The sequence below is a fragment of the Malurus melanocephalus genome, unplaced genomic scaffold, assembly GCF_030028575.1.
Source record: "Malurus melanocephalus ecotype Western Australia unplaced genomic scaffold, MMel_1.1 scaffold_485, whole genome shotgun sequence".
In the NCBI taxonomy this organism is placed as follows: Eukaryota; Metazoa; Chordata; class Aves; order Passeriformes; family Maluridae; genus Malurus; species Malurus melanocephalus.
The window spans coordinates 490,794-501,116 of record NW_026623717.1 but is presented as its reverse complement, the minus strand read 5'-3'; positions in this window follow the sequence as shown (position 1 = coordinate 501,116).

Below are 10,323 nucleotides of genomic sequence, written 5' to 3'. Positions count from 1 at the left end.
TTTGCCCTCTTTTGCCCTCTACTCCCAAGCTCGGTCGCCGGTGTCTGGTGGGGACCTGGGGTGGGGAACTCTCCGGGGGTCCCTGCGARGTGGTGGGACTTGCTGGGCATCCCCCGGGGGTCTGGTTCTTTCCGGGACTCCCGGGGACARAATCCTCCGGCATCCCAGGAGAAGCAGGGACCGGCCCCTGTGTCTCTCGGGGATGCGGAATCCCCTCCCCGGCACTCACCGAGCCGCTCTGGGCTCACGTCGGCATTTTCTCCTCCTCGGCATCGCGCTCGTACCCTGCTGTCGCGACAGCGGCTGAAACGCGACAGAGAGCGACAGCGACCGAACCGCGACAGAGCGCGACAACGACCGGGGCCCGCGAGCCGGGGCTTCCAGCGCGAGGGGCGGCGGTGGCCACGGGCTCGCCCGCTGCTCGCCCGCTCCTCGCCCGCTGCTCGCCCGCTCCTCGCCCCGGCCAGCCCCGGGAATCGCCGCGCTCCCCGCTCCTGCCCCGCCGCTAAAGGGGTTGCACATCACGCCAGAGTCACTCTTCCGAGCTCGGGGACAACTCAAAGAGCCTCGGGGACAACTCAAAGAGCCCGAGCCCGTTCAGGGGCGCTGTGGCCACCTGAAGCACCAGGGATTTGCCAGGAACGTGTAACACTTTCCGTATAAATTGGTATCTCCTGGTTGATAAATAAATGTAACAACTTGAGCCAGGCGTGCACGGATTTATCCCTGGAGCATCCAGCGCTGGAATAACATAATCCCTGCTCCTTCTCGCTGCATTGCTGTTAAGGAGTTGATGGGAAAATGTGCGCTGGTGTCTTTACAGAAACAAATCCGTGSGTGAGGGGATGGGTGTGAACGGCTTTGAAATGGATCCTGATGTCTCTCCTAATTGCAAGCCGCAGGTTTGTTACTGAGCCCAGCCAGCCTGACTCCTGRAACAGAYAAATGGGGCCGCACAAGGCCGAGTTTCTGAATTTTGGGGGGAAATGGCAGGTTCAAGGTGGGATCGGGAAAGCGTGCCCTCAGCCGATGGGGTAAGGACGGGGGCACCGTGCCTCCCGGGAGTTTGGGATAAAAAGGGGGCTGCATCCTCTGAAAGAAACCTCGAGAGAGAAAACCCCGCGGGCTCTCTCCTTTTATTCGGTAAAGTCGCAGGACTCCTCCGTCTTCTTTGTGGCGCTGACTTTCATACCGGGATTTTCCGCGCAGAGTTTTAGTCCCGAATTTCTGTGACAAAAGGGTTTTCAAAAGCTTTTCCTATTGCTTCCCAGCTTCTCGATCCGGGTTGGGAACCAGCAGTGGGAGCTGCATCCTGGAACGTGGATCCAGCATTTTCCACGGGAGCCGAAAGGATTTTTAAAGGGAGGAAAGAAGGGAAGCAGGGAGGAAAAAGAGCGGCTTAAAGCGCTTTGGGGCAGGAAATCCAAGGGGTGGTGGGGTCTGGTTTAATGAAAAGGAGTCCCGGTTGTTTTTGGAGTTGAATTCCCAGGTTTCAGGCCTGATGGAAGGAGCCCGAGCATGGATGCGGAGCCCAGCAGAGGGCACGACAGCCCCACGCAGGACCTGCTGTCAATCCCTTCCTCATCCTGCCGGGACACTCGGAGGTTGTTAAATGTTTTTGATTAAAGCTGTAAAATGATTTTTAATGTCTGATTGGATTTTCGTGAGCTGGGGACGTGCCTGACTGTGTCTRTGGATTGGGAATGATCTCTGCACATCCAAATCCCTGTAACCTGTGCAGCTGGAAGAGTTTATCCCAAACACGGGATAACTAACGTGGAATTACACGAGCTGGTTCTGTTTTCCATGGTGATAGTGTGCAGACTATCACGATCTCTGAAACACCAATAACCAAATACACGAATAAATTACAATTTMATTAAATGGATGCCACCAGACTGAGCGAACTTACATCTTGTATTGTTTTCTGTACAGCAGAAGTTTCCTTTTTTTTTCCCCCCCCCACAAAAACCATAACAGGCGGCTGTGTCATAACTGCTGCCACGTCTTCCCACAGCAGTTTGACGTCGGCTGCGTTTCCCAATCCCTGGATTTTTGCAGCTGCTGGTTCCCTCCATGACTTCACCCTTACTCTGCCCCTCAGCATCTTGCTCAGAGCACTGACGTGCTGTGACTCAAAGTGATGATATTTGGTTAGTGTAAACCAAAATCCAGTCCCAGGCTGTTTAAATAAACCTGGATTGCATCTGTCCMGTCTAAAATCCCAGAAGGAGAGCAGAGAATTCCCAAAAATATTTATTAATGATGGCTCATTATTTATGCATTTTTCAAAGTGTCTCTCCCTTTGGTGCACAGCAGTGGGGTTCCAGTGCCTGGTGCTTCAAATTATTGGGATAACAACAAAATTACACAGAACAGTTAATTTGGGAAGTGAAGGGTGATTTTAGGTACACACATGATTTTAGGAATATAAAACAAARTAGGGTTAATCTGTCATTTAAATCCCTTTATTTTACATGAGTGCAGGATGCCAGGTGGAAGAACTGCATCTGCAGGGCAGGGGGTGAACCTGGATGGAGGGGAAGAAAAAAGGGAAAGGGATGGGAAAAGGAAAAGGAAAGGGAAAAGGGATGGGAAGGTGAGACAAGGGAAAGTGAGGGAAGGGATGGAAAGGTGAAAGAAAAGAAGGAAGGGGAAGAAAAGGAAGGGAAGGGATGGGAAGGGAAAGGAAAAGAAGAGGAGGAAAAGAAAATGATGGGAAACCACGTCAAGGGATGGGAAAGCAAAGCAAAGTGTGGGAAGTGAAGGCATGGGAAGGGAAAACAAGGAAAGGGGAAAGATGGGAAAGCGTGGAAAGGGGAGGGAATGGACAAAAAGGGAAATAAAGGCAGGGGATGGGGAGGAATAGGAAGGTAAAGGAAGGCAAGGCAGGACAGGGGGCACCTGAAGCAGCCTGGACAGGTCACCCAGCTCCATTCTGAGGACAGGACGGGAAGCTCCACCTGCCCTAAATATTTCCCCACCTCGCACCCCCAGGCCCTCCTGGCTGCCCAYRGTGGGCAGAAGATGCCCARGATGAGCAGCCTGATGCCAGAGGTSTCCTRGAAGAGCCCAAAGGTGTCTYCACTCTGAACTTGGGAGCTCTTGGGAATTCTCCAGGTGTGAAAAGAGATCTGCAGCCTGTCCAGTGTCTGGGGTGGGTGACAGTGATGACACCGGCTCTCCTGATTCCCACACTCCAGGGAGTTTATCCCTGACCCTCTTCAGTGCCAGCACGGGATTATCCTCCCAGATCCACCCCTCCTGATCCTGTTTCACCAGCAGCTGCTGGATCCCTGGAGCCTCTGCTCCCTGAGGGGTGAGTGGTGGCCATCTCCAGCGGTTTCAGATGGGAGCTGCCAAGCTTGAAGCCTCAGAGCACTTGGGAAAGCTCTGGAAARGGAAGGTGCTGGCTTCTGGGAAAGGGCTGCATGCTCTGCACAGCCCTGGCAGCATGCAGAGGATGCTGAGCCATCCACACTAAAACCAGTGTTTACTGGGACCAAACCAGCTCCTGAAGGCTGCCTCCATGTCCCAGCCGTGGGCTGGCTGCTGGAAGGTCTYCTGGACTCCTGCAGCCCTGGCTGGTGAAGAGCAGGGGCAGGAGAGAGAGAAGGAGAACAAGGAACTGCTGGAAGGAATGAAATGATGCACGGAGATGTAAAGCCTCAATCGTGCAAGCCATGATCCCACATCAGCATCCCATGGAGCATCCCCACAGCGTGAGGAGCTCTGGGGAAGCTTGGGCTGCAGGAGGGCAGTGGGAGTGAGGTTTTGGGGCAGGCAGCTCCACTCGTGCCTGAGGTTGGGATGCACTTTGGGATAAGGAACAGGTTGCCTGGGAGAGCTGGGGCTGCCCCATCCCTGGAAGTGTCCCAGASCAGGYTGGACAGGGCTTGGAGCACCCTGGGACARTGGAAGATGTCCCTGCCYATGGCAGAGGATGRAATGAAGTGARCTTAAATGTCCCTTCCAACCCCAACCATTCCATTATTCAGTGATTCCCCCTAACTCTCATTTCCACCAGGTGATTTATTTCCTTATCAGTCCCTCTGCTGCTCTTCTGGAACCCATCCATGATCCCAGCATCCTGCTGGGCCAAGCCACTGGCAGCCAGATTGGAGCAGAAGTGGACAAACCAAAGGCAGCAGGTGAGGTCCAGTTCCACCCTCTGCAGGGTGGTTTGCAGAGAAACCAGAAAGGAGCCTTTACACAGYCCCTGACCCTTTCAGGGAGAGGGTTATACCAGCTCACAAAAATTCCTGAGCCCTCTCGCTTTCTCCCCCTGCAGGGACAGGTCACCACCCCCACAAGAGGCTGCCCAGAGCCCCATCCAGCCTGGCCTTGGACACCTCCAGGGACAGTGGGTCCCTCCTGCCTTCCTCATGGCTCCTGGAAACTCCATAACCCAAAATGTCACTGGGGAAACTCCATAACCCAAAATGTCACTGTCAGACAGCAGAGCTGTGGCTGCCTCTGGGTTGGGACACGGGACTGGAGAGGATGGGAGTGCTCCTGCTCCCTCTGGAGGCTTCAGGGCAGGATGGGTATGGACCCAGCACGATGCTCAGCGCTCTGATCCCGGGGCTCTCCGTGCCTGGAGCCGGAGCAGGGGCTCTTTCTGCTCCCCTGGGCTCCAATTCAGCACTCTGTGGATTGGAAGCGCCCCTGCCTGACTCTCCCAGGAGCCTTTCCAAAGGAAAACTCTCGATAAACCCTGCCACGAGGCTCTGGTGACCATATGGAGCTGGGAGAGGGGTGGGGGCCAGCCCTGACCTTTATTGTGGGGAGGGCAGTGCCGCTGACCCTCTCACTGCCCCCCGGCCGCTCAGGTTGTTGCTCTCTGCTAAAGAGGACAATTAAATCCTTGAGCCCAGGTTTTAGTGTTTCCATGTGCAGCCAAGTATCTTAATCTGGGCTGTTTGGGGAATTTTTATCCCGTGGATCCCTTGGTATGCCTGGAATGTTTGCTTTTCCTACTGTGTGCGTGTGTTTGAGGCACTCCTGTGAAAACAAGAGCTTCCTGCCCGCCTCGTAAATCTTTCCTTGATTGGCAGAGCGGCCCTGGGTGCTCAATCAAGGGGCACGATGAGCTGACACCCTCCAGGAGCCGGCTCCTCGCAAATCCCCGCCTGCCTGGTGGGACACCTGGGAGGGGACCCGGGAGCTGGCCGCCCTCCAGAGCCGTGCGGTGACATCGGCTTTCGGTAAGAGCCTGGGAGAGGAAGGACGGAGCGGAAATTCCAGCGAGCTCAGGAAATGCTCTGCAGGGCCGGGGCTTCGCAGGCATTTTCTATTGTGTCACCGGGCTGAAACACGCAGCTCTGCTCGGAGGGACCCGCTCGGGGGCCAGCCGGACCTTCCCACCTTGGCTGGGCTGGGAGGGATGAAATTTATTCCAACTGGACCTTCCCACCTTGGCTGGGCTGAGAAGGATGAAATTTATCCCAACCAAACCTTCCCACCTTGGCTGGGCTGGGAGGGATGAAATTTATTCCAGCTGGATCTTCCCACCTTGGCTAGGCTGAGAAAGATGAAGTTTATTGTAATGGACCTTCCCACCTTGCTTGGGCTGAGAAGGATGAAATTTATCCCAACCAAATCTTCCAACCTTGGCAGGGCTGGGAAAGATAAAGTTTGTCCCAACCAAACCTTCTCATCTTGGCTGGGCTGGGGAGGAATGAAATTTATCCCAACCAAACCTTCCCACCTTGGCTGGGCTGGGAGGGATGAAATTTATCCCAACCAAACCTTCCAACCCTGGCTGGGCTGGGAGGGATGAAATTTATCCCAACCAAACCTTCCCACCTTGGCTGGGCTGGGAAAGATAAAGTTTGTCCCAATCAAACCTTCCCACCTTTCCTGGCTGGGAAGGATGAAATTTATTCCAATCAGACCTTCCCACCTTGGTTGGGCTGGGAAGGAGATTTGTCCCAATTAAATCTTATTCTCTTAACTGGGCTGAAAGTGTTAAAATTTATTCCAACAAACCTTCTCACCTTGACTGGGCGGGAAGTGATGAAATTATTCCGACCAAGCCTTCCCATCTTGCCTGGGCTAGGATGGATGAAATCTGTCCCAACCAAACCTTTCCACTTTGTCTGGGTTGGGAATGAAGAGATTTGTCCCAATCAAACCTTCTCCCCTTGACTGGGCTGGAAGTGATGAATTTTATCCCAACCAAACCTTCTCATCTTGCCCAGAAGTTCACCCCATGTGTGGATGAAGGTTTCTCCAGGAGATGGATGCAGGAAAGGGGAGAATGCAGAGAAAAAACACCTCTTTGGTGTTCCTGGGTTTCTTCACGTTCCCATTGGAGGCTTCCAGGTGCCAGGGGCTCTCTGGGTGTGGCACGGGGGCTCCAAGTCTGCTCTCTGCTCCAGCACTTTGGCCACAGAGCTCTGGTTTGTCCCAACTGATGCAGCAATTCCTGTTCCACCCCTGATCTCTCTCAAACCTGGATGTGGGATCCCTGAACTGTCATTGTCTTGTGCAGGGCACACATGTGGAGCTGTCCCCACGTCCCCATGATCCCAGAAGAGGCTCAGCTTGGCTCAGCAGCCTGTCTGCCCCAGCCCCAAATTTATTGCTCTAAGCAAGGAGATCTTCAGCATGGGAGCCTGGTGGAAACTTGCCATGGGAGAATTCAGTGTTTGGCAAATTAGAGGAAATTGTGAGATGAAGCAGGAAGTATTTGACAATGATGGTGCTAAAACTGGCACAGGGTGCCCAGAGAAGCTGTGGCTGCCCCTGCATCCCTGAAAATCTCCAAGGCCAGTTGGATGGGGCTTGGAGCAACCTGGGATGGTGGAAGGTGTCCCTGCCACGGCAGGGGTGGGGCTGGATGGGCTTTAGGGTCCTTCCCACCCAAACCATTCTGGGATTTTCAAGCCCTGATCTTCCCACTTTTTTCCCTTTGCTTTTGCTCATTGCTGGAGGCAGGGTTTGTGCTGTGTGCCAGGACAGGGACAGTGCCAGAACAGGGACAGGGACAGGGACAGGGACAGGGACGGGACAGGGACAGGGCACTGCTGGGCTGGCAGCCAAGGAGGGTCTGTGTCCCATGTCAACTGAGCCGAGGGAAGAGGACAGGAAGGAGAGAGCAGAGGAGCCCTGAGGACACACAGGAATAATCGGGACACACAGGAGCAGTCGGGACACACAGGAGCCCTGGGGACACACAGAAGCACTCAGGACACACATCCTGGCTGCTCCCTGAACCATAGAATGATGCTCTTTAAGGTCCTTTCCATCCCAAGCTGTTCTGTGATCCTGTGAAAGAGCATTTCAGTGCAGGCAGAGCCCTCCAGCCTCTCCCTGCTCCTGGATGAGCTGCTCCCGAGGCCCTGCCCTGCTGGATGTCCAATGGGTGCCCCTGGAGCCCRTCTCTGCACCCCTGTGGATTATCCCTGCTCCACCTTTGCCAGGCAGTGCTGGTTTGGAGGTGCTGCTCCATCCCTCACCTTTACACCCCTCTGCTCCCTCCACATCCCTGCTGCAGGATACTCTGCCCTGTCCCCTCTCCACACCTGTCCCGAGGCCACTCCAGCCTCTGTCMCAGCCATCACCAACAGGAGAAGCTCCAAAACTCACGGCAAGAGGGTCAGGGTGTTTTCCAGGAATTTTGTGTCCCCAGGCAATGAGCCCTGTGGCCATCCAGCCCTGTTAGCTGTGACCATCCCGGTGTCCCCTCCATTTGAGGCATATTGTTGCCTCGTGTCCCCCCCACCACAGCTCCCAGAACGGCTCTGGTGTTGGGATGCAGCTGGCAATGATCCCAGAGGTGACACTGCTGTCCCATCTGGTCCCCCTCTCCATGATCTCCACCTCCARTCCATCCCCACAGAGCAGCTGGAAGCGCCCAGCCCTGGTGGGAGCTCAGCTGAGCAGGCAGAAGCGGGTGAAGCAGCAAGGAAGTGGCAATTCCTGCTGCATTTGGGATGCTGGGATGAAGAACACCCCCTGCCCAGTGCTGTCCTTGCCCTTTCTTATTTCACTCAGCCCATCCCTGCACTGGGGACAGCCTGCCTCATGAAATGTCACATTGGGMACAGGAGTGAGCAGCCCTTTTCCCTCCTTGACCTCTCCTGGGCCAGGGTTGCTCTTCCAGCACGGATAATCCTCACTTTTTCTGTGTTTGGGAGCACAAGGCCGAGCTGATTTTTCCTCAGAGCCAGGAAGATGTGAAATTCCTCAGGGATCCAATGTGCATGCTCATCTTCACCCCCACAGAGCCACACGGATCAGGGTGTCTGGTGTCCCCTTGCCCCTCTGGGTGCTGTCCCCTCTTTTTGCAAGTGGTGGCTCCAAATTTGGGTGCAGATCCCCCACACAGCCCTGGRGGAAGAGGCACAGAGCCATCCCTCCAGCTGGATGTGCTCCAGAGTCGAGAGGGCAAACGTGGCCAGCGAGGAGATGTTGCTGGTGGCCACCTGCCTGTGACACTTGCCCGGTGTCTCTGTGTCACTGCACATTCCCGGTGAGCCCTGGGGCAGGGGATGGAGCCTCCCCACTCCCACAGCTGTGGGGGGTTCCCGGCCAGGCGGGCAGGAAATCACACCCAGCACTTTGAATTTCTCAGGAAAARGAGAAAATTCCACCGAGGTGGCAAAAGAGCGGCGAGGGGCTTTGCTATGGAAATGCAGAGCGCTGTCCCCTGGGGCTGGTGGCTCCTGGGATCTCGCTGGGCTCCACCTTTGTCCCTGCTGGCATCTCCTTGGYACTGGCACTGGTGTCACACTGGTGCTGGCAGGTCAGGAACAAACCCCTTTCAGGAAACGGGGAAATAAAGGAAAAGCAGAGAAGAACAATTTAACATCCAGGAATGGAAATGACTCAGGGGGATTGAAATGCAGGGTGAACAAGAAAGAGGAGGGTCCTGGCCCTGCTTTCAGCCACACTTTTCCCTTCCCAAAATTGCCGAGGAGGAGCTTTGTGGAGGTGCCTGTGGCATCACCTCCCTGAGTGTTTGACCGATGAAGAACCACGGCAGAAGCTCCTGGGTTTTCCCAATAAAGGATATGGGATGTCCCAGCTATAGGAGAGGAGAAAACCCAGGATAAGGTGGGAGCTGGGGAGCAGGAGCCCGGAACTTTCTGTGATCCTCACCTGGGGCAGATCCAGCGTGGAAAAAGGGGAATCTCAGGGGTGTGACTGAGGCTCCCGAGGCAGGCAGGAACAGACTGTCCCTAGGGCGATGGGACAGATGGGAGCAGAGCTGGATTCATGTCTTGGGGGTGGCTGTCCCCATCAGCCCCTTCCAGATGGGACCAGTCCTGCTCCCCCTCGTTGCTCCAGCCCTGCCCAGACTCCTTGGGTTTTATAAAAATTTTATTGATTAATTTATTTTAAATTATGGTCATAAACTACAAAAGCAAAACCATAAAAATATGTATTAAAGGGGGGATGTATATTGAAAAGAAAACTACATTAAGCATTTTAGAGAATTTGTACTTCTCAAGTACTGCAATTAATAAGGAAAGAGGGAGGGAACTACAGATAAAAAATTGAAATAAAAGAGGCTGCATCTTCTATCAATTTGAGAAACTTCATGAAAAATACCCATAACCTCTCCCTTTAYTCATGAATAAMATTGCAAGACTCCCCTAGCTCCTTKTTAACCATAAACCTCTAATATTTGTAAATTAATTTTCCTCACACCACTGTCACCATCACCCAGGGAGATGYGCCGAGGCTGCAAATCTGCTCTCCATGCCAAGCACCTTCCTCTGCCCACAATGGCCCAGTTTTCCAGGCTCAGCACGGCTCAGGCATTTTGGGAGCCYGAAGACAGCCGAGGTGATGTCATGCCGAGAGTATTTTCTTGGCTGGCTCCACCGCCCCGGCGATAAGGCTGGGCTGAGGTCAGTGGGAGGGTTTGGCATTGCGGAGCTGTGTGTCACCCCACGGAGCCTGGGACACGGCACCTGCACTGCTCCGGCCCCAGCCATGTCCCAAAGCCCCTGTCCCATCCACCAGGATGCTCCACCCGGGCAGAAGTGGAACCAAAGGTGCCCACAGGTTTCACCTTCTCGCAGGGAAAACAAAAAGGTTGAGGCTTTTCTGGCCTCCAGCATYGGAAAGAAGGAAACTCTTCAGATCACTTTCCCAAGGGGTGTTATCAGCCCAGGAGGGGTTTCCTGCTGCCAGAAATAGAGTGGGGTGAAGATAGGAAGGGAAGCAGGATGACGAAGGCGTAGATAAGGCCGGGGGGATGAAGCAGGAGAGGAGCCCTGGCTGCTGGGGGTGCTGGGCTGGGTCGCCTGGAGACCGGGCTGGGAGCCTCGTCCACCTGGGAAAGAGCAGGGCAGAGCCACAGATGGG